The sequence below is a fragment of the Diachasma alloeum genome, unplaced genomic scaffold (genome assembly GCF_001412515.2).
Source record: "Diachasma alloeum isolate Michigan unplaced genomic scaffold, Dall2.0 Dall_scaffold_00401, whole genome shotgun sequence".
In the NCBI taxonomy this organism is placed as follows: Eukaryota; Metazoa; Arthropoda; class Insecta; order Hymenoptera; family Braconidae; genus Diachasma; species Diachasma alloeum.
Window position 1 is genome coordinate 665,766 of NW_021680540.1, and position 24,838 is coordinate 690,603.

The window sequence follows — 24,838 nt, forward strand, 5'->3', positions numbered from 1 at the left end:
GATTACGGAATCGATTCAGAAAATTTAAATGACGGTATCGTAGTTTTTCACAGGATATTCAGGTGAAAATTACGGAACGCTCTGGAAAAATTTCGAGACAGTTCCGTAAAATTTCCCCATTTCGCTCCGGAATTACGGAAAAGACATAATTTTTATTGAATATTTCTCTCCGTACATATTTTCGTCACAAGGCTGAAATAGTATATTGGGGACGACGCGAGGAAAACCGGACATTCTAACCCGCGTGTGAATAAACAAAACACGCGTGTTTTGATCTCCTATTTTCCGTCCTAGGTGGATATCCTATTTAGTGAACGAAAAGTAACTCGAAAAAAGTAAAAAGTTGAAAAGTAGGCTGTACTGGTGTCTTCTCCGCTTCGCTCATCTCGTTTAGCGCTCGACTGCGCGTGTCCTACGACTGTCCCTAAAAACATTACCCCACTCGTATTAATATTCCCCCTTTTTTACACTTGTAACGTACTATACTATTTCGTCGTTACTCCGCACGGTAAAGTTCGATCTTTCTTCGTAAATGGTGGCAGAAACGTGGGTTATGTCATTCCGAGGATCGTCGAAAACAATAGGCCACTTTACTCCCGTCATTTGGGGAGGAAAATTAGATTTTCCGTGCAGATATGACGCAATAGTATTTTTCTAACCTAGGGAGGTAAATAAAGGAGGCGTGCCCATGTGCAGAATTACCACCCGCGCCGAAGGCAAGGGTGGTAAACACGTGGGTAACGATCCTTTATTTTATCTCCAGTGATTAGAACGGTATATTTCGCCTCGGCGTAGGCGCAAAGTCAGATTTTCCTCCTGCGACGACACGCAAAATCTTGAATCGTTCGACATTTTGTTACACGAGATCGGCCGCGCGTGCTACGCACGCGTCTTCTCATCTCCTCACGTAGTGGTGCTTCGGTTTCAGTCTTACGCTTACGCTTATTCGAGATTTTCGAGATATTTCGAGATCGATTTCCTTTCTCCTTTTTACGATAGGATTGAAGAAGGGAATTTATATAGCGTTCCACATCTTTGTGACGTCATAGGAAATGATTGGATGGGATTTGGGTGAGATAGGAGGGAACCGGGATTATTCTCAATACAGTGGACTCTGGTTAGAGGCATATTGGTTAGTGTCGAACTTCCCCTCAATTTTTTTTTCTCGCCGCTCGAGCGTTTCTCCCACTCTGCCACCACACAAGCCGGAGAGTAAACACTCCAATATTTTCTTCGAATTGCTATTGTCTTCATATTCCAGTGAAGACGAAAAATAAAATATTCTGCATTTGAATTGTCGATCAAAAAATTTAGTCCACTTCTGGTTGTCATGGGGGGAGGATCTCGTTTTGTTGGCATAAAATTAATTCAAAATTGGATTAAATAAAATAATGAAGCGAGGTAAAGAAAACGACTGTAACATTGCGAATAAAAAGAGTAAGACGAGAACTGTTGTGAGTATTAAAACTAAAGTGAGTGTTTTAGAACGATTGGATAGTGGAGAGAACATAAATGATCTATGCGATGAGGTTGGAGTGCATCATACGACGATCAGAAAGTGGTGTAAAAATATTGATAATAAAAAAAATTGTCTGAATCTATATGAATATTGCTATTATAGTTGGGGCTGTGAAGTAAAGTTTATCATTAAAATAAAGTGTTGAATTGAGAGAGAAAAGAAATAGTATTTTTCATTTTATCGTTCGTAGTTCTCGGAAGTCGGGCTCGGCGTGAGCGCGTAGTGGGGGCAGGGAAATAGAGTCGAATTCTCCGAATTCGCTTCCCCTATCCCGCAAAACAGTGGACTCTAACCAGAGTCCACTGTATGAATAACCAGAAAATTTTTACTGAAAAAAAAATGGATAGTCCAGATCGGGATGTGAACCCGGCACCTTCCGATTATGCATCGGGTGCTCTCCCAACTTTTCAGATGAGGATGAGGTTTTTTACACACCGAAGCGACACCGCGAACTGCAATCACTCGAGTCCGAAGAGGTTTTTCAGCCGAGTGACGAAGAAAATTTTTCTTTAGATTGTCTGTAAATAGCGTTCGACGCTTTCATGTGATGAAAAGCTTCTTAATTTCATGTGCGCTCTTTCGATTTTGGTCTTCCATTCTCTACACTTCCTTGAACTTTAGCTTTCGGTTTTCATGTTTCCTTTTTTAAATCACTCAATTAACAAGTTTTGCGTCAGGTTTTTTGAATTTACAATTTTTTAGTTTCTAGTTTTTCGACGCGCTGTAGCACTCTTTAAGCTCACGATCTGTGGTAACATGGCGCGGCGATGCCACCAGCTCCTATGTAAAGCCACTCGACATTGGCCATCTCCATTGTCCGCAACAGGTCAGCCATGCCGCGATCCCAATCTCCACCATTTTTTTCATAAACACGACACTCTTATATAATAACCCCAGCCCTCATTATCCCCCCTTCCGCAAACAATCTCGCCTCTTTGCATAACATTATTCCCATCTCGTTACCCCTCGAAATACCCCCCAACGACCGTGACTCAATTCATAAACCCACGACCTCTATCTGGCATGAAGGTCATCCTCATCAGAAAATTTACACCAAAGCCTGCGTGACCATCAGACGTCTGTCCTACAGAGTGACGCACAGAAATAGCTAGAAGATTTTCTACTCATCCTGACGACGAGTCTCACTGGAAGGATAATCGAAGTAGACGCGAAAGAACGAGACCTTTCTCAACTCCAGTGATGCATTCGCGTCTCTGTGTCCCTATCCCGATGTACAATCTCTTCTCACCCAGGCTTTGACATGGCCCCCCGATGGTGCGTGACTCCCTGCCGTAAAACGTCTGTAAGACTGCACGGGTGAGACACGGTGAAGAAATGAAAAAAAGATCAGTGTCCATCATGAGCGAATATATTTTAAAACACCACAAGAACAAGTTCAGAAATAAATGGGAATAAAATGAGAATATAGTGGACAGAAACAAAGAAGAAACGAAACACGTATCGGGGCGTCAATGGATTCTTCCTTCCCCCTTCCCCCTATCTTCACCCTTCTCCTCTTTCTCGTAATCCCGGACCTGGGGCTACTAGGGGACTCGTCTGCGTGACTCGATGTCATTGTAAAAACTGTCGAGTAGCCGTGTTCGAACCCCTCCGAAATTTACTGGACATCCAACTCGATCTTTAGCATTTTACTGAGTGAGGAATGGCATGGCGCTTGATAGTTTATGTGTTCACGACAACATTAGATACTCTACGAAAAGCCTCACACACGATTTTTTTTATTAAGGAAAATTTAGTGAAATTGACGATATTGTGCTCTATTTGACAACAATATTTCGAGTTTGAGAACACTTCAATATGAAAGATTGCAAATGGTTCCAATATTTGCTGAAATATTAGATACACTGTTAAAATTTTTCGTATGCATTTTCCGCACTAAATCCTGGAAATTTTTATCGTGTTCAATTTCCACTGAAATTTCAGAAAATATTGCCATTGAAAAATCAAATATTCCATTGATTTTCTGATCGAGTGATTTGAACATCAATAAAATACTCGATTTTTCAGTTTAATTATTCCGTGAAAATTCGAAAAAATCAGGCAAATTCAGAAATTTTATGGACAGTTGACTACCAATTTTTTGGACAATGACACTGAATGCGATTTAGGGGGAAAAAATCATGAAATTTCACGTTTCACTGAAAATTCAGGAAAATTCCACAATTTTAAGCTGCATAAAGACGAGAATTCCTTAATTTATTTGAATTTCCAATCTAATATGAATATTTAGTGCTAAATTACATTGGATTTTCAGTGAAATCGGAAATTCCATGATTTTTTCCCCTTAAATCGCATTCAGTGTCACTGTCCTAAAAAGTCCAGAATATATTCCGGAATTTTCTGGTTTTCTATTTATATTCAGGGAAAAATCGAACTGAAATTCACAGTTCTCTTCGATTTTTCCACGAAATTCTGAATTTTGAATGACAAAATTCCTTGAAATTTCAGTGGTAATTCAATTCGATAAAAATTTCCAAAAAGTGTACCGGAAATTTCAGACAAATTTTTTTAACAGTATATCTTGCAAATTGATGAGAAAAAATGAGTTTCTTTTTTGAAAAATTAGGGGCACGATTTCCCTACTGCTCAACTTTCATGTCATGTTCCAAAACAGGACAATGTAGCAGTGTACTTTCCATTCAATGAAAATGTGCTGAAAGTAAGGGTGCTCAATTCAAGAGCTTGATTTAAAATTTGGCACATTTTGGTTAGTTCATTAACAATTTTGTCAGCTTGACAAAATTTTTTTTTCTAGTCCTTGGGAATCAATATTTTTTGACACTGTTATTAGAAAGTAGGGAGAATCAAGGAGGGAACCTGCCGACATTTGCAATGGCAGACCTTAACGCCTTTCATCATCTTTTCAAACAAGACAATGATCTAAACTTCATAGCAATGTTTTCGTAATTCTAAGAACAGTGTTCTTAATTGGAAAAAAAAAATTTTCTCTGTGGATAATTAAGCTAAAAGTTAAGAATAGTATAAAAAAATGTCCGGAAGGAGAATGGAATGAAATTCATAGTGAATCGACGGTGAGAAAAGTTCAAACGTTCCGGTCCAGAAGTCTCGACAATTCGAGTTGAATCACTTCTCGGGAGAATTGAGAGGATGTCTAACGAACCACAACTAAAGCATTATTAACTGAAGCATTGTTAATAAATGCTTTTATAATTGATAATTCAGCGACCAAAGTTCAGAGGGTGAAAAATAATTACGAGGATATCACCTGTAAAAATTGCCTAAAATAAAGAGAGGAAGAGGAATTCTCCCCGGTGAATCTTTCGTCGTGCAGGCTTTCTGGGGAGCGTGTCTTCCGGGTCGCTAAGCAACCGCATGACTGCCGTAGTTTGCGAGAGTAGCGCGTCGTCGCAAGGAGGACGGAGAGAGTGAAATGAGGGAGAGGGCGAAAGGGAGAGCTTTTGTCTCGAGATCAAAAGGACTTTATACTTCCTGTGCGAACGGGCTCGGGCCATGGTCGTTCGTTCGCGTCACGAATATATAAAAGATCGAGGAAGAGGGTTCCGAAGACGTGAGCGAGAGAGGGAACATTCAACTGGGTTTTATCAAGCTTGTCATGGAACAATGCTTTCATGCAAAATTCTTGTGAATTTATTTACTCACCATATAGTTACGCTTGGAGCTCTGTCGTCTGATTGTGATGGTGCCAAATTGTATTCCAGCATCTGTGAACAAATAGGAAGACGTTTTCATTAAAATCTTTGGGCTAATGAGATAGACAATTTGTTTTGCTTTAAATGAATGATCATATCAAATATCAAATTACTTCATATCAATTATCATTTTTGTTCAAAATTTATTTAGCTGCAGAACTGATCTCTCGACATTTTCTCCTAAAATTGTGAGGATTTAAGATGAATAGACTACCTAATAAAAATACTGAAATTCTCCCTTATGTTGAGAAAATATTCTCTATAAATAAAAATCTCTAATTGACAGTAACTTTTACGTACACGGGGAGAAAAGTACGAGAAAAATGCTTGCATAGTAAAGTGGGTTAGGATGATCTTTCCAGGCGAAATGTACCGCAAAGAGTAGGAAAAAGTACTGTTGTACCAGTCATTTTTTCGGATAAATGTGGGGAAAAATTCTTGTGCAGCACGGTAAAATCGAAGAGACGGTGAATTTTTATGAGAAATACAAGAAAAATTATGACACTGGCTGGCGAATTTTTCCAGTGCTCCACTAGAATTCTAGGACTCGATCGCGCATTCGTTAGTGTTCGGTCCTCTTCGTCGCCCCACCGCAACCACGAATATCAACTCAACGTGACCAGATGATTTATTCCGTCGCCCCCTCTAGCCTCCTCTCTCATATACCGACTACTGAAACCCCAGGTTGATGTTTTTCATAACATTGATTCAGTGAAATATTAATTGGTTTGTGATAAAACCTCTAAGAAATAAAATAAGTGCCCTTTACCCGCTTTTAATATCGGAGAGAGGAGATAGAGGGGAGATTAAAAAAAATTAATAGGATGATATGTTGAATGACAATCTTGACTCACTTTTAGAAAACAGTCAGGGATCAAGTTCTTATTGTGCGGTAGCAGAATTTTTAGTATGTAGCACCGGAATTTTTCTGGTGCTGGACAATTGAACCCACTTTACCAGACAGCACGGTAATTGCCTGAATTTTTCCAGAAAAATTTTGGAATTTCTTTCTCCGTTTAGACCTAATATGATTGTATAATCTCTTGTTTTAACCTCCTGACGAGAAAGTCTTGATCCGTGCTCTGGCGCTGTGTGTCCATGACCCTTCTCGTCAGATGTTCAAGAATTTTTGCATTTTTAACCCCTTTAGTCCGGCCATACTACATACAGACCCATGCGTGAATGCATCTCTTTTCAAAATTGAGTGTTTTCAAAGTTACAAATTTTCTGTAAAGTCTGTTGTGAAGACTATACAGCACAAACGAATGTCTGAATTTCATACACCTTTTGTAGACATTTTTCAGATACTAACAAATTTTCTTTTTACTCAGACGTTTTTTTTTGTGTCTGAAAAATGCCTATAATAGTATATTGTGTTACAAGTGCGTAAAAAAACACTTTTTCGCACATACGTGTAACACATCCTATTTTTTGTAATACCTGTCGAGTTCACTGTTTGGAACCGTAGTGGGGGTAAAGTGGTTGCTTTTGTGCACAGTGTGCGTAAAGTTCAGAGGTCATGCGTAAAGTGAATTTCGAGCGAAGCTTTACGCACGAGTCGAAATTCACTTTGCGCACGACCCCTGAACTTTACGCACATTGTGTGTGAAACAACCACTTCACACACACTAAACGGTTTCGAAAAGTGAACTTTTGAGGCAGGTATTACAAAAAAGGTGTTTTAAATTCAGACATTCGTTTTTGCTGTATAATCGCTGGAGTTTAGTTATTCCTACTTTCTGTAATTTTTGGGCTGTTGAAAATTAGTGAAACGTGTTGCTATTTCGTATAGTACATTTAACACGGTAATTTTGAATGAAAAAAACAGTAACTAATTTTCAAGAATGTCAAAAACGCTTAAGAAAATTACTCAAATCGTATGAATTTTTACTATGTTGAATTGTAATTTTTTTTTAATTTAAAATTTTAATTTATACTCTGCCGCCTCCTACATTTTACTTGGTGAAATAATAGAATTTAAGCAAAAACTCCTGTGGATGATGAGAGTATCGATTGCTTTCAATTGTGGGAATCCCCTCCCTTCGTCGACCATCCAATGAACCGGGTGGCGGATTCTAAAATTCTCAAAAATAAAAAGCCGACCGTCATGGTTGGGTGAGTTAGGTGTTGCTCCGGTGGATATCCGAGTGCAGCTACGTTTAGCGCGGTTAGTACTTGAATGGGTGACCGCTTAGGAACATCTTCGTACAAAAATTTCGGAAGCCACACTGATAGAACGGATTAGTTATTGTTAACGAATGGATTTTGGTTGGAGGTTAGGGTCTATTCGGTCCCACCAAATGTTCATTCGTTAATAGTTAACGAATGTATATTTGAGGAGCCTTGTTTGACTTGACTTTCGCCATTCAAGTGAACCATTCGTTAACTATTAACGAATATTCATTTGGTCATATTCAACTCTACCATTCGTTAATAGTTAACGAATTTCGTTTGGAATAAATGAATCATTCTATCAGTGTAGGCACGGTGTAGTGGCCTAATGTTCCCCTCTAGTCAGTGTGAATTGTGAATTCACAAACGGACACTTTTGATTTTTTTTTGTGAATGGGTATAGTAGAATGTACAAGGAGAGAAATTCTTTGGAAAAATTCTACTGCTAGTGCTGGAAAGAATCTTAAATTCCAATCCACCGGCTATGAAAAATTTTAGTACAGTTAAGGTCAAATTTGTAAGGATTTCTGTGGAAATTTCATATAAGAACGGGAAAAATGCACGTCCTACTCAATAAAATTTCCAGTGCTGGCATTGGAATTTTTTCCTGGCCGTCACTTCGCGCCCTTTTTCCCGTGCCAGTACTAGAACTTTTCTAGAGAATTTCTGTCCGTGTACATTCTACTATACCGTTTCTCAATTTTTACTGTATTCAACAGTAATTTTTCCAACGGACTCCACTATATTTCAATTTTGTCACCCATATTTTTTTATCCAGCACATCGTGGTTTTTCATTTATTCTCAAAATAACTAAGGCTTAAATAAAAAAAAAATAACTAGGGGAGGTTGGGGTAAAACGGACACTTTTGATTTTTTTTTTAATGTCAATGAGGGGTTGAAATGTTGATAAAATTTAATAATTTTTTTTTAATACAAAGAACAATTCTTTCCCTTTCTGACGAGCCTAAACTGAGCACAATTGATCAATTTGTTTCTGAGTTATAATTTTTAAAAAGTCTAAAGTGTCCGTTTTACCCCACTCGCCCTATGTTGAAGAGTAATTTTTCGAGTGTCGGGGGCATGGTCTTTCATTCAATTTCTCGTATTAAAAATTATTACACTGAGAGAAAAAATTCCTAATATGTAGACCATATTTACTTGAGAGAAGTAAATATAAGCCACTTTTCAGTGGCTTAAATTTCGGAATATAAGGGTTTTTTTTCGAAAATAAGCAACCAGATTCCTATTCTTAGTACAATGCCTTCTAGATTCTAAATATCAATAACTTGGTTCTGAACACTAGAAACTTTCTTTCTCGGTATTCTTACTATGATTCTGCTAGTTCACCGCAACTAACTGATTAAGCCCCATGCTCTGTTACTTTTTTTTATAATCCTTCAATATCTTTCTCATTTCATTTCTTTTTCACAAGGGCTCCGCCTTCTGAACGACCTCCCCCCTTTATATTTATACCGATAACTAGTAAACTGAGAAAAAAAAATTCTGTACTTGTTCCAAAATGAGGAAGCTTTTTTTACGGAAAGAAAGTAATTTCTCACACCAAGTCTAGTTGAAGCAATTCATTCAATAGTTTTTAAATCTCCAATCCGAAAGATTTTAATACAAAAACCACTTGACTTAGTTTCAGAAGTTATTTCTTTATGAAACAATTACCCCTCATCTTTCGGACAAGTACAAAATCTCTTGACGAAAGGTTTCTTTTCTCAGTGTGAGATATTTTCTTCTTGTTAATTTTAGAGATTACGATAAGATATAAGTTTCTTGACGCAAGCAAAGACGTACTTCTCGAAAAACTTTTTTTCTGTACTGCTTCTCACGATTTCTCGTCTGGGAATTGGTATTACATACTTCCCGAACTCGAAAACTTGAAAATCACTACAGAAAAATATTGTTCCTGGGCTGTGGCGATGGGGTTTTTTTACTCGTGTGGTTGGCCAGTCCTCGCCTACGGCTCGGAGGCCAACGCCACACGAGTAAAAAACCCCATCGCAACAGGCCGGAAAAATACTATTTTATCATTGTACATATAAGCTATTCCCAGGAAGAAAGTGAATAGACCAATTGCTGGACGATTAAGACAAATTCGAGTTTCGTGGTAGAATCTAAAATAAAAGAGTCATCTAAATGGGATATGATGGCTTCTATACCTTAAGGATAATCGGGCGAGGAGGAAATGTAGGAGGTGAGGCGGAGGGGTTTCTATTGTTTTCCTGCAGAAAACCAATCGCTGAACAAAAAAATTTTTCCTATTCGAATTGAAAATTCAGGCAATATTAGGGAGTATCTCCGGTTAAAAATTATTTTTGGAGCTAATCAAATTTATTTGTATCTGTTCCACGCATTGCATGGTTTTCAGATTGTTTTTTTTTAATAAATGAAAAAATATTAATCCATGCGAAAAAGTGGCAACATCGTCGGTAGTGTTTTATTTCACCAGGAGCTGGTACCACTGGCTCGAGGGAGCTCCAATCACAATGCTTCATCGCTCTCTCAAGAGACGTTTAAATTGACCGCGCTACCCCCACCCGATCGGTACTTGAGACGTTGCTGCTCGTTGGGGCTGCGTGCGCAGAAATTTCATTTTTCAGTACTTTTTTCGCTATTATTAATAAACAATGCTCCTAGGCGACAATCTTTTTCACTCAAAAAATCATTGATCACATGTTCTAAAAGTGTCTAAAGTTTCATGACTTTGGCTGCTTTTTTTTCTTGGGTTTTGCAGTTTTTTTTGTGATTTCCATAAGATCAGGGGATAAAAGACCACGTTTTCAAAAATTCATAATAAATTAACCATGTTCCCCAGCAGTCTGAAACTTGGCACACGCCTTTTCCATCATTTAAAGAATACGTAAAAAATGAAAGAGAAAAATGGCTACTTTTTTCTAATCCTCCGGGCTCGCCCGATTATCCTTAAAGAATATTTCAATTAGCAGAAAAAAATTATTTGAAGTGAAAATAACTCAACAAAGAATATTTAAATTAAGAAATAGTTGAATGCAGCCGAAAGCCCTAATTTCTGGACGACTGGGCAACATTTTCATTTTATTTATTAAACGTCGATCAATAGAAAAAATTATTAATCACATGATTATACGCGAGTAATATTATTGAAAGGTGAAATATTCAGTACAATTTCCATTTCATTTATGGAATATTCAATGCAAGTTGAAATCGTCCAGAAATTTACCTGTTTACCCTACCGATAACAATTTTTAGCTCACTGCACTTGAGGCTTGACAATAAATAAATGAATCAATTATTCGGCTGGAGGTATTTATTCAATTTACAGGTTCAAAAAAAAGTAAATAAATATCTATATACCATTCATTAGGCATTTATAATTGTTTACACATGACAGGCAATGTCAAAGTTTGAACTAGTTGGTCTCCGAGCATCGATGCTCCCTCTCGAGAGAAATACGCCGCCTGCTGAGAGTATTTAGTTACGTCAATGAACAACGACATGTAATCCATTTACGTTACACCGAAAGACCTCTAGGCACTGTCTCATATCCAATGCAGTTGTACCCCATGCAGTTAATTATATGTATGCTGAAAACCCAGTGCCAACACATTTCACAACTCCCCGACAAAAACTCCATATTCCATCCAGCAATTTGTCTCACCCATATCAGCGGATTTGTCATTTAAATTTCCTTTTTGAAAACATCCAATTTATGATACATGTTACATCACGTATGACTTCATTAAGTACATGAATAAACCATGTCACCCAATTGATGGGCGTAAATTGCTAATAGATACAATTATCATCACTTATGATGGGTGTGAACGTGTGTCACACGAGTCATAAATTTAACGGCACTTTATTCGTCCTAAGAATACATAAACCACGTCTGCCTTTAAAAGCCGAATGNATAAGATGGCGTCAGAGCGCCAAAAATTTCAAATCTATAGCTAAAACGTTGTGATTTAGGCATGACAAGCATGACTACATTTATTATCATCGAGAACGAGACTCGCAATATAATCAGGAGTCCATCGGAGTCGTCCAAACTAAAAGTAGAACTCCTAAAATCAATTCTTCATCCGCAATTTTCTGTAGTCTTTCGAGGTCGTTCAGGTATTACGTAAGCAAACTTTTGGACAATTTTGAACGACCGGGGGGGACCCCCCCCTGTCGTGATTGTGGTAGTTAGAAGAGACTTCAATCACTAACATAAATGAAGTAGATAAACTCCAGAAGATATTGTTTATAATGCTTATTATAAGAATGATTATGATGCGAAGTATATACAGAGTGAATATAATACGGTGTATTAAGGGTATTATGGCGGGGTCCATAGCTGGAAAAAAAAGCAGAGAATTCAATGAAAATTGCTGAACAGATTATTCGATCCATTTGAAAGCCGTGTGCAAAATGTCAAGACCCCTACTTAAACAATAATAATGGGAATAATTTGTGAAGTTGCTACTTATACACGCGGTTATTGATCTATCGATAACGTAGGAAATTCACAAAAATTACCGATGCCCCATTCAACTGCGAGTATAAGTAGCAACTTCAAAAACTATTCCCATTATTATTGTTTAAGTACGGGTCTTGACATTTTGCACACGGCTTTCAAATGGATCGAATAATCTGTTCAGCAATTTTCATTGAATTCTCTGCTTTTTTTTCCAGCTATGGACCCCGCCATAATACCCTTAACCTGTTGGCAGTACACAGTAGACTGGTCGTGATATTCGGGATTACGAATACCGCGCAGAAGGGAAAAGAAGAATACTTTATTTCAATGTATTTAGGAGAAATTAAAATGTATTGAAATCAGATGACACGTGACGTACGTCGGGCGAGGCGAAGATGGATCGAAGCCGACTGAGGCATTTTCAGTCCAACGCGTTGTATGTACAACGCACGACACCCACCCGCCGTCATGTCAGCATACTCCTTTCATTAATAATACGTACACGGCGAGAAAAAATTACTTTTTACAAAGATGATTTCCTTGATACAAGAAAATATTCTCTTGTCAACTTCTAGAATCGTGAAATCTCCTGGCAAATAATTTTGCGCTCACACTGAGAGAAAGAAAGTCTTTCAACAGGATGAGATTCTCTTGTCCCGAGAAAATTTTTAAGCGCTAGCATAAGTCTTCTCCATAAATTCATATAGTTGCGTTAGATCTAGAATTTAATGAATTGTGAGAATTCACACTTTCCCCATTCTGATCACTCACCACCTCCAACTGAGGAATTCTTGTTTCGATTGCACAACGAACACTTTCATTATCGATTCAAGTGTATAGAAAATTAATCTCAAGTATTGTTCTCTTTGTCCCAGATTTTATGCAATCAAAGTCCTGATGAAAACAAATTCTAGATATAACGCAAACTACATGAATTTATGGGAAGGACATCAATTCTAGTCTTGAGAACGCGTAAAAGTTCTCTCAGGACAAGAGAATCTCATTCTGTTGGAAAACTTTTTTCTCTGAGTCTGAGAACGAAATTATTCATCAAGAGATTTCACGATTTTTTAAATTGACAAAAGAATATTTTTTCGTATCAAAAATTTGTGTCATTCATGTAAAATAGGCAAAAAAATTATTCTTAAAATATTTTAAATATATTCTCGATTATTTCAGAAACATTTTTCGAGCTATTTTACATGAACGGTGCATTTTGTTATTGAAAAAAAAAATTAGTTGTTTCGGGGTAGAATTTCAAAAAACTAATTCGTAATTATTATCCCACACGTTTTCAAAAATTTTGAAAAAAAACCTCTGTAGCCCTGAACTACTTGTTTTAAATATTTTAAGCATCTTCGTGACAAACGAACAGTAAACAATTAATTTTTTTGCACTAATAATTCGATTTTAGACATGTATAATCGATTTTCAATGTATGAAAATCTCATTGCAATAGCCCACGACTTTTAAAATTTTAATAGTCACCCCTTAATGGAAAACTGTTACAAAAAAATTGGAATATTTTTTTTTATGATGAAATGGATTGACTTTCACCTCCGGTTGTGTTCCCATTGCAAATCAATTGACAGTTGTATGCCAATTTTCCGATTCATGCTGGAAATTTTCGGAAATTTATTCATTCTTCTGCAACAAAACTGATTAATTTTTCGAAAATATAAAAATCGATTGATTTTTTTATAAAAAAATCCACGGAAATTCCGAACTAATAAAATGTCCAATGTTTCAACGATTTTTGGCACATTCTCTAATTTCAATTTTTTCTGAACAATACCGCTTAACATCCTCAATCCTCACAACCGTTTCTCCCCCATCTCTTTCCCTCAACAAATGTTAACACGAGCATAAACCCCAGCGTCAGTTGGCCGTTGCGGATCGTAAAGCGGTATTTTCGAGTGAATCTACTTTGTTCCTCGATGTTCCTCTCTTTTTCTCCCGTCCGACCTAAACTAAATCGGTAGTCCTCGTTCAACACGCAAACACCCCAAGTATCTGCAGCTTCCAGCAGGTGAAAAAAAACGATTAGCTAACCGCTATATTTCTCTTCCTCTCTTTAATTACGTTTTCGCTTCTCCTCCATTTGAATGGTTCTCACCCCGGAGGCTAACCACTGACTCCTGGCCCACGGAAGCGCTTAAATGCAATCGAAAACGCACGGTCGGACCAGAAGATATCGTCCTTCAATTAAAACCAACTCTCTTTCGTGAATGGGAACCCACCACTTTTTTTTCACTCTCATTTTACATTTGTTTTTTTCTTCAACCGTGGACGCAATTTTAGCGAGAGCTCGTGTCTCGAGTTTCATCACAAATAAACGAAAAAAAGTGATGAAAAAAAAAATCGACCAGGAGCGAGAGAGGAGCCAGTGCATCCGGTGTCGAATTCAGTCGCACTCTTATTCGGACTCGCGAGGGTGTAAAATCAACACTCGCACTAGACCCGGGGAAAATTCCGTCCGACACCAAAGCAGCAACGGCCAGAATTAAAAAAGAAACTCCAGAGAAAGGTGGAGGAACAATGTGTCGCAAGTGCTCATGCCGCAGGAAGTACCTGTGGACGAGAGACCGGCGTCTCCAGTTCCGATGACGTAGCTTTTAGCGAGAGAAGGTATGAAACTAAAGTGAAATTATATTCCTTTGAGAGGTATGAAACGGGAGTTTTTTCATCACACTTTTATGCACCATCGATAATTGACCGTCCATGAAGAGTGATAAAAACGTCTGCTTTAGTTACAGGTCGGGAAGCCCTAGGAGTGAATGCTTTTACTTAGTAAAGCGTATTTATACAGGTACAAAGAGGCTCACGCGACCCCACTCGCTGGGCTCACGCGATTTCTTGCCTATCAATGGTCAGACACAATTCCCCAAGGTCTCGCGGGGAATTAAATGAATAAAGAGGGGAAATAAAAGAAAAGGCTGATGGTTGTATGGTATCTTTTTGCACTCGGAATAGAAAAACGAGAAGAGAGAATCCCTGTAATGAACAAAACAACATATTTTCACAGTTGCGAACTAACTCTTGAGGCAGATATTATGGTAAAATGCGAACAATGTCACGAAAATTCGGAAAAAAAATCAGGCTTAATGTTTTTACATCTTATTTCCATCTCTCAAATTACACACGACTGATGACTTTTTACGAGATAATCCAATTGTCGTTTCTGGAATTTAACATGGCTAGAAATTTGTCGATATTTAATGGAAGACATTATCGTAAATCTCATGAGAGTGATATGGAAATTTCACAACTTGATTGAATTTTCAGTGGAACATGAATATTCAGAAACAAAATGCCATGAATTTTCAATCTTTCCCTGAATTTTCCTGATTTTTCTGAATTTTCACAGAGTAATTGAACTGAAAGATCAAGTATTGATTTCCAGATCATTTGAACAGAAAATCACTTGAATATTTGATTTTTCAATGACAAGATTTCCTGAAATTTCGGTGGAACTTGAACACGATAAAAATTTCCGGAATTTGGCACGGAAAATTCAGACAAAACTTCTTAACAGTGTGGAAAAATACAATTTTTCGATTTAAAGCAAAGCAAGAAAAGGCTTAAAACTTCGCAAATTTATTTTTTGTATGGTCTTCTTCAGCTGATTAATTAAAAATTTTCATTAACATATTAAGACACTATGTTGTGGACATTGACACACGAAAACTCGACATATCATCGAAGGTCGTTTGCTTCAATTTTTGGAGCAAAGACTCTGCCATAACATCCTTAAATCAAGAACTATTTCTCTTGTTTGATGACATTAAAAGGTAGGGGAATTCAACCACAAATTGAGAAGAACAGTTGTTGTTGATCAAATAGATGCCGACATAACAGATAATTCAGTTTTATAGAATGAAAGATTGTTGTCTGTATCTTGAGAACTAATCGGGCGAAATTAATCTTTTTTTTGATTTAAGGCCCGGGTGTACTATCTTTCGAATGTTATCTGGATTTTTTTTATCTTTCGCAATCCAAAATTGTTAATTGAGTGGTCGATCATGTAGAAATTTCCAAAAATTATGATAGAATGATAAAAAAAAATAGAAAAATTTCTGAACTTTTTCAAAGAGCGTTTTTAATTGAGGTTTAGAATGAGTTGAAAAAAGTGAAAATTACAAATATCTGATTCATTGTGGCAAATTATCTATTAACTGTCATTTTCCATGGTGGATAACAAAACACTAACTCCTCATGGTAAGTGACCGCTAGGTATCTCAATTTTCAAAACAGTAGTATGTAGTCATCTGCCATTTTTATGTGATAAAAGTGTGATTAAAAAATTCTCCAAAATATTACAACTTTTTTCAAAGAGCCTTTTCCGTAATAAATGTCTCTGTGCAGTGTGGAAAAAGATTTACGAAATCAGTCTTCCCCCTGCATGATATTGGGTGACAGGCCGCCATTTGTCACCCTAAATCAGATACATTTTTCAATTTCTTGTTATTCAACTTATTCTGTATATATAAATTAAAAATGCTCTTTGAAAAAATTAAGAATTTCTTCTACTTTTTTTTGATTATTCATTCATAATTTTTCAAAACTTCTGCATGATGCAGGACTTGATTGACATTTTCAGATGACGAAAGATGAAAAAAAACATCGAGATAACGTTCCGAAGATAGCACACCCGGGCCTTAAGCAGACATTTTCTGCCTTTTTTATTGTGCAACTAGCAACCTTCTATGTTTTTACCTTCAGGTCTTTACATCCTGAAACAGAACAACATTTTTAATTTGAAAACAGTGCCCTTAATTTGAGGAAAGTTGTTCTCAATGCAAGAAAAAATTGTTCCCAATTCCATTTTTTTTTCCGCGAACGAAAATTTTAGAAAAATTTTCCCAAAAAATCAGAGCCAAAGGTCCTAATTCTCATTAGTCTTTACATAAATTGAGTATAATTGTATTTTAATTAAGACACGTTTGTGAGTGTTAATATTATTCGTGAACACAGTTCTGGAATTCAGAACTGTGTTGACGCATTCCAGAACTGTGTTGGAGCATTTTTTTTATTGCCACGCATTCAAACGATTACGGCTTACTCTTCAGAATTCACAAAGAATGTATCAATATGGAATTTCTGCATGTTCTACATTTTTCAAATACACATTCATAATTTTAAACTACAGTCGATTAAAAATTCAATTGCAATTATAAGAGTGTCTTTTTGAAGTGCACTGAGGGAATAATCAACGTAGTACAGGGGGAAAGTAAAAAACATCTAGGTCCTTAATGTAAAGACATTCTTGTTATTGAATTAATATTTTTTCCTGCTCTAAAACTAATCTACTCATGTTTATAAATGCGGGATGTCAGGTGATTTACTATGAATAATAAATTATTTAGTCAGTGTTGAAGTAATGTTCAGTTATTTCATAATCATATTTATCTCTTTGGAATTTTCTAGTTTAAGAATACTAGTTTTTATTTTAAGAACTCAATGGCTTTCCTTTTAAGGTTGTTGTCCCGAGAGAGTCACACTTGAAATTTTTCACACTTTGGGCTGGTATCCCGCTAAACGAAGAACCCAGAAGCACAACCTGAGATGAAACCCTATCCATTTCATTATAACAAAATCTTCCAATTTTTGAATAACAGTTTCCCATTAAGGGGCGGCTACTATGAGTTTTAAAAGTCGTGGGGTATTGGAATGAGATTTCTCATGTATTGAAGATCTATATATTAATTTGATAGATCTATATGTCTGATAGTTGATAGTTGTCTATATGATTATATATGTTTAAAAACGAATAATTAGCGCAAAAAAATTCAATGGTCATTGTTCGTTTGTCCCGCAGACGCTTCAAATGTTAAAAATAGTCCAGGACCTCCAATTTCTGAACTGCAAACGTTTCTTTTTCAAAATTTTTGAAAAAATGTGTGCAATAACAATTACAAATTAGTTTTTTGAAATTCAAATCCTGCACAGCTAATTTCGTTTTTTTTTTAATAAAAAATTGCACCATTCATGTAAAATAGCCCGAAAAATATATCTGAAAGAATCAAGAATATATTTTAAGTATCTAAAGAATTGTTCTACTTATTTGAAGTGAATGGCGCAAATTTTTATATTAAACAAAACGAAATTAGCTGAGTAGAAGTCCAATTTCAAAATACATCTTTTCAAAAATTTTGAAAAAAAAATCTCTGTAGCTCAAAAATTGGAAGCCTGGACAATTTTCAACATTTTCAGCGTCTGCGAGACAAACGAAAAAGAAACAATCAATTTTTTTGCACTAATTGTTTGTTTTTAGACATATATAATCGATCTTCAATGCGTGAGAAATCTCACTCCAACAGCCCGCGACTTTTAAAACTCATAGTAATCTTCCCTTAACAACTTTTCTCTCTTGAAAGAAGCATATTTGTGATCCTGAATTTCTTACTCTCAGTATGAAACTCAGTACCCCAGACATTATGACATGAAAGCCTGAAAGAAATGAAATCCATCAAAAATCGAAAAAAGCAACAGGTTTTAACCCAAGGAGTGTCAAGAATCAATTCTCTCAAATAGAAAGGAGAAAATGTCTTTCCTTTTTAATTCAATGTGAAATTTATGTATGTATCCGATTAATATTAACAAGTGTCGTACCATAGGGCAGATATGAGGGTTAAGAAGAAGGCTGGAGAGCACAAATGCAAACTCCTTGGGGTGCCAGCTTTTCCCAAGTATAAGCAGCAGACTATGTACTTGGAGGCTTTGGATTACGAAATTAATAATCGTTGGACCCACCTTTCCCTGGCGTCTACCTTCTCCATAACGGTTGCTCTACTCACTCGCAATCTAACCCACGTTATTATTGGATTTATGCTGAATTACACCGACTACACTTTGCGGGTAGGCAAAGCCCAAGAATTCACATAACACACACTTCACTTTCGTATAATCCCAGAGGTGTATGAGGAGAGTTTTGAAAGGGAGTGGGGGCTTTTGGTGCAGTAATTCTCAAAGTTACAACCGTGAGACTCTGTCGTTATTACTCCGCATTTAACTCGTTTATTTATCGTTGCAGGTTATGAAGAGGGGCATGTACATCACCTGAGACAGTAAGATAGAAGACATTTAACCGGAGGAATAATACACTCGGCCGCAATCCATTCTGCCTACGTTTGCAGGTGCACTTGACATTTGAAATGAGTCGAGAGAGCGGGGAGATGCCTGCCAAGGCAAATAGTCGAGCAAATGTTTGAGTGTATGACGGAAGTGCATTGGGATGCTGGCTGGTGGGCATTTTAGTTTGAGTGCTAAGGTTAAGGGGTAGAGTACTGTCAGAATGGCTATTTTCGAATGAGTTGTACATTGTCAAGAGGCGGCGGTTTGGAAATGATTAGAATGATTCGGCGGTATTTCAATCGTCAATCTGAATCAATCAATTCGGTATTTTTATTACTTGAGTTCATGGTGTAATTATTTTTAATGAACCAAAAAAAAATTATAGATCCAAGATGATTGAAGGTTGTGAGTGTTGCTTTTGGAAAAAAGAATGGAGAGGCGGAAGGGAAATTTAATCATTTCAGTATGAAAATGACAAGCTTTCAAGAATCAATGTTATCATATCAACAGTTTTTCTTCCGTGACTGGACCTTCTGAAATTTTTGATTGAATTTTCGCATCTTCACTGCGAAAAATTCCTGCCTGAAATTTCTAATACGAGAAACGGACCGCGCATACTTAAGTTAGTTGTTTATTGTATTTTTCATCCTTTCATTCATTTTTGAAAATAATAAAAGTATTGAATTGCTCCATAAAGTATCCACAACAGAGTCCATTCATTAATTAATCTTTGTTGAAGATCCCAGATTATACAAATCTTTTTTTATCTCTTTGAAAGATGTTTCTTTAATTTTCAATTTTTTTCATATTATATAACATAAGAATAAAAAAACATACATATTAGGAGGGCTCACATGCGTAGGAAATTGAATTTCATTATCCTTATTCCTGAAATGAGGCAGGCAAAAAATCATAAGCCCATGTGAATTTTTCCAGAATTTTAAAAACATTTTTCAAGGTAGCGCCAAGTCGTTTTAATTCTTATGGACTTTTACACGTGACGTACAGACCAACTGCAATAATAATTTTTTCAAGACTTAATTACTTGACCTATCGGTATCAGCTCTCGTAAACCTTTCGGCAGAAAGGCAAAGAATAAGATACAATTTTCATTTCATCAAAAAAACGATTTGTTATTAAAATAAAAATCATAATTCCTGCTCAATTTAGGGATTTTCAGGAGTGTCTACGATGCTTCTGGAATATCCGACATACCTCTCGATTTGGTTGGATGATTATTGAACTATCTGGCTACCATTTGAAGGAAATTTTATTTTTTTTGTAAATCCAATGTAGAGAAAAACAGGAAAGAAAATTGACAAATTTTCGAGTAAAGACAGGTGTCCGACTTATCCGGTGCTTTTACAACGGTCGTATACACTGAAATTGAACCCAGGCAAAAAATTTGGCCTACCGTGCTGACCTTTCTTGAGAAGGGACTGACCCCTCATTACGCTAAGCTGGTTACGGCATATATTTTTGTTTCCAATATGAAGACCTCTCAATTATTCACATTTTTATTACAAAATTTACATTGTTAGATCAATCAGGTTATAAAAATCTCAACAAAATTTGAATGAAAAAAATTGCTTAATTCTAACTATTATGATAGTATTTTCACATTTTCTGCAAATCGTTGATGCTTAAATACTTTATTACACTCTTTTTACTCTCCAAGATTGATTAATTCGAAAAATGAACTCGTATGAAACTGCATCATTGAACTCAATTCGGAATGCTTATATTTTTTTTGCTGAAGGGCTATTGTGCGTCGCTAACGATATCCACCGGTGAATTATTCAAATAGTTTTCTAATGAAAACTTCAAGATTTCCTTTGTGCAACCGGCTGTTAATTCCCGCAATTTTTTGACTACGAGCAAAACATCTTGTTTACTGCTTTCATTCTTCGTGAGCAAACCATTATATTCGCTCACGAGAGCCACGCTCCTTTCAGCTACATCATTTGTCACGAGAAGTGATCTCACAATTTTGGAAGCTTTAATATAGTCTTCTTTTTGTCCCCAAGTTGTTGGATCGACATCCAGAAAATTATAATCTAGATTTAAGGTTTTGAAAAATTCAATTGTGTTCTGTGTCACAAATTGATCCAAACTCGACTCTTGAATAAATTTTATATCTTTCATTCCTGATTTTCGCTTTTTGAGATCATTCTTAAGCGCAGGACGAGATTTTATAGCCTCACACATTTTTCTCTTGCAGTCTACATCCAAGGTTTCATCAAAAAAAGCGAGAGCAATCAGTTCTTCCGATAAGTACCAGAGATGATTTCCAAATTTTTGAAATACAGCAGTGCAGACTTTCGATAATCCAATGCTCTGGTCAGCTGCTATTCTTTTTAACAGCTCCAAATCGTTCTTGGGGGCTTTAATTGTATTTGAAGCTGTGAACCAACTCTTTTGGTATAGGGAAACGATAAAAATGCATACACTTCTCAAACCTGATAGCTCATGGGAGGTCATGTGGAATTGATCTCTAAACACAAAAATTTTGAGTGAATAAATTGCTTTTGCCATCCACCTAGCATGATGAATGGGGCCCAGGGCTCGGAATCGATTGCCATTTGGAAGATTTCCTCCTAAGAACATGACCACCAGCTCCAGAAACTCTCTGTAGTCCTTTCGGATATTATCAATCTGTGAATTGTGGGATGGAAAAGAGATTAGTATTGACATTGTCAATCAACTAAAAAAAGGGGGAATGATTCACTCCTAACGAGTATTATTAGTAATCCATTGTAACCAACCTTTAAGCATGAATAAGCGAAAGCAAGGGCATCTTCTATATCATCCTTAACTGCTGCTTGTATGTCAGCATCTTGCACTCCTGATGAAAATTTTCCTTTCTCAATGTTCTTCCACTGCCCTTGAAATCTTTTGAAAATAGGAATATCCGGCCCAGAAGTTGGCCCCATGGAAGTTTCGAAGGCAGCTTTCAGTAACAACTCCAGAACATGATGTCGACAAGCAAGATGTAAAATATTTCTTCCTAATAATCCCTCCAGTAGGACACATGCGCCATTTGTACTGCCCGTGTTGCTAGCAGTAGTATCAAAAACCATGGCGCATATATCGTCGAGAGATTCCCATTCTTTCAAACACTTAAAAATGGCGTTTGCCTGCTCTTCACCGGTTCCACTTTCAAGCCTTGGAACTCCAAGTAATTGGTCTCCTTCGGTGCCCGAGATTAGAATGGAGAGCCGATCAATTTTTTCAAATTTGTTCTCTGGTGCTGACAGTAGCTTTGAATCCCAATGAACAGTGGTGAAACTGGAACATCCGTTCTTAACGTTATTTTTAATTGTGTCACTCAAAGATTTACGCTGCATTTGTCTTTTTCGGCGGATCGTTTCTCTGCTTAAATGAACGTCGTCGAGAGTAATGCCGACTGTGATGAGGGCAGATGCTAACACACGCGCAGCCATACGATCGCTGACTTTGGCACGATCCAAAATGGCAGTAAGGTCCGGAGTCATAATATTGAGTTTTCTCAACTTGCTGGGCCGCACATTGTACTGAAAATCGCTGTCAGTTGCATCATTGTCTTCGGACGGCTTGAATAGTTCGTCAAGAACTTCATCATCGTCCCACTCATAATTGCTGTAATTTGCAAGAATCCCGCTCGGCTTAACTGAAAAAGGAGTCAAATTCAGAATTAGTAAAAATTTACGGAAGAAAATGTATCGAATAGTGGCCTAGAAAAGAAGTTAGCAACTAAGGAAGTACTAGTGGGTAATTTCTGTTTTAATTGATAGGATTTAATGTATGGATTAACTTTCGTAGATGACATATTGCGTTCTAAGTGGTGCGTCTATAAAAAAAAAGAGAAAAATACACGATTTATTGTATTTTTCGCAATTATCAGGGAAACGGTCACAGCTATTCAAATTTTCCTGAAGATGTTTTTTGTAGGTCTCAATCAGCTCTAAATATTTTGTCTTTGAAGTTTTGTTCTGACCTGCGCCGTTTTCAAGTAATTTAAATTTACTTGAAATTGATACCCCCACTCCTCCCACTTTCCGTAAGCGCACGGCGTCCCCACTCTGGCGCCAAGTCACCACTTCGGCGTCAAATTTATCCCAATACTAATGCTGGCGCTAGAGTGGGGACGCCATGCGTTTAGGGAAAATGAAAGAAGATGATTTCAATTTACTTGAAAGCGGTGCAAGCCAGAATAAAACTTACAAGGCAGAATATTTAGAGCTGATTGAGATCTACAAAAAAACATCTTCAGAGAAATTGGAATATTTGCGACCGTTTGGCTAATAATCGCAAAAATCATGATAAAAAATGTATTTTCCCTATTTTTTAAATAGACGCACCACTGAGAATGCAAAATGTCATCTACAAAAGTTAAGAGCTGTTTACAGCTCTATATTCCAATTAAGGATTTCCTTCTTGAATGGAGAAAAAAAGGCCGTGATTCAAGGATATCGATACTCTAGATTGGAGGATAGTGATATTCGAAATGAAAATACAATTCTGGAATCAAGTATAAATATACTTGATCCAAGTATATTTTTTCCGTGTTGTAAAAATTAGGAGGATTAATGCAAAAAGAAATAGGAAAAAATAGATTAAACACATACCTTTCTCCTCGGACTGCGCCCCTTCATATTCTTCTTCGCACGGAGAAACCCAATTTGTCGTATCGATGATTTGGTCTAAGTAACCCTTTCTTCCCTTTTCGCGCTGGAGATTCAACAGAATTCTTGATGTTCTATTTCTCATCACTTCCACTTGCTTCTGGTGCGCAATATCAAACAAGTCATCCAAGTTGCACTTGAAATCAATCTCCTTGATTTGTGCTTTGATACATTTTTCCCTTCGCGTGGGACCATTCTTGCAGACTTCTCTGTATTCACGCACTAATTTCTCTACTTTGTTGATAGCATTATACTCTTCTATGATTGGGATTTCGGCATAGTCCCAAAATATGGCACATTTGCGAATGACACATCTCGCAGCTTCGCGAGCGTTTAATTTTGGCGTTGCATGTCTTGTGTAATGAAAAAAACACTCTAAAACTTGTTTCCTCGAAGGTAATTGATTACCTACAATTTCTGGTGTTGCATTACCAATTAATGAGATTCCAGTATCTAGTCGCGTTTGCGGCATTTTGTCATACACTAGCACACACAGTAGAAATTTTTATGTTAACTTTGAATTTGGAGATTTCCTCGATGCTACCTCTCCTAAAGACGTACTCTGACTGACCCTCGGACTGACCATTAGTACAAACAAAAAGGTGGTTGACAAATATTCCATTGCCAGAAGGACAAAATAGTGGGAGGTAAATGAGGGACGAAGATTGTGGATTTTGCCTTGTCATATTGTAAATTTCGCCCCAGTCATTAAGGTTCTTCGGAGGGTATTATTCATTTGGGTATACCATTCGGCCGAAAAGAATTCAACGAAGTCTCTGAGTTCCACAGTTCTATGAAATATATCAAGCTGAACAGTATGCTCGGAAAATTCGAATTCCTATACTGTGGGAAATTTTTTGAAAATTCAATAATAATTGGAGAGTAATTCCCAACTCTGCTGAATTAAATGGGATAAATCCTGAATTCTCATTCCTCAACCTTCAGTAATTTTCAACAGAAAGACACCCCAAATTTCTCTTTCTCGAATTAATTTAACTGGACAATATTCATTTGTCAATGAATAATATTCGAAAGAGAAAATAGAGATGAGCTTCGCAGTGCTCAGGAAAAATCGAGTGTGTTGGTGAGCTTCATTTATTAATCACCCATTTTTGAGATTTGTTTATTTAAATGCTCAGAATACCATGAAGATTAAATGTGACCTCAAGTCAAAATGTGTTTTTTATGTTAATCAATGATAACCATGCATCATAGAGACATGAATCCAGAACCATTTTATTCACCATGAAATTACCCACATTTTTA

General features: G+C 36.8%; 1 protein-coding gene across 7 annotated transcripts in view; it reads right to left on the reverse strand.

The window, feature by feature from the left end:
• The window catches only part of LOC107042015 (SH3 and multiple ankyrin repeat domains protein 3), a 249,079-nt gene that overhangs the window by 139,941 nt on the left and 84,300 nt on the right, over window positions 1-24,838 (reverse strand). For all 7 annotated transcript variants that reach the window (XM_015262877.1, XM_015262872.1, XM_015262876.1 and 4 more), the window contains exon 2: window positions 5,162-5,223. The gene's annotated coding sequence lies outside the window, so the exon portion shown is untranslated. The remainder of the gene's footprint in view (window positions 1-5,161; window positions 5,224-24,838) is intronic.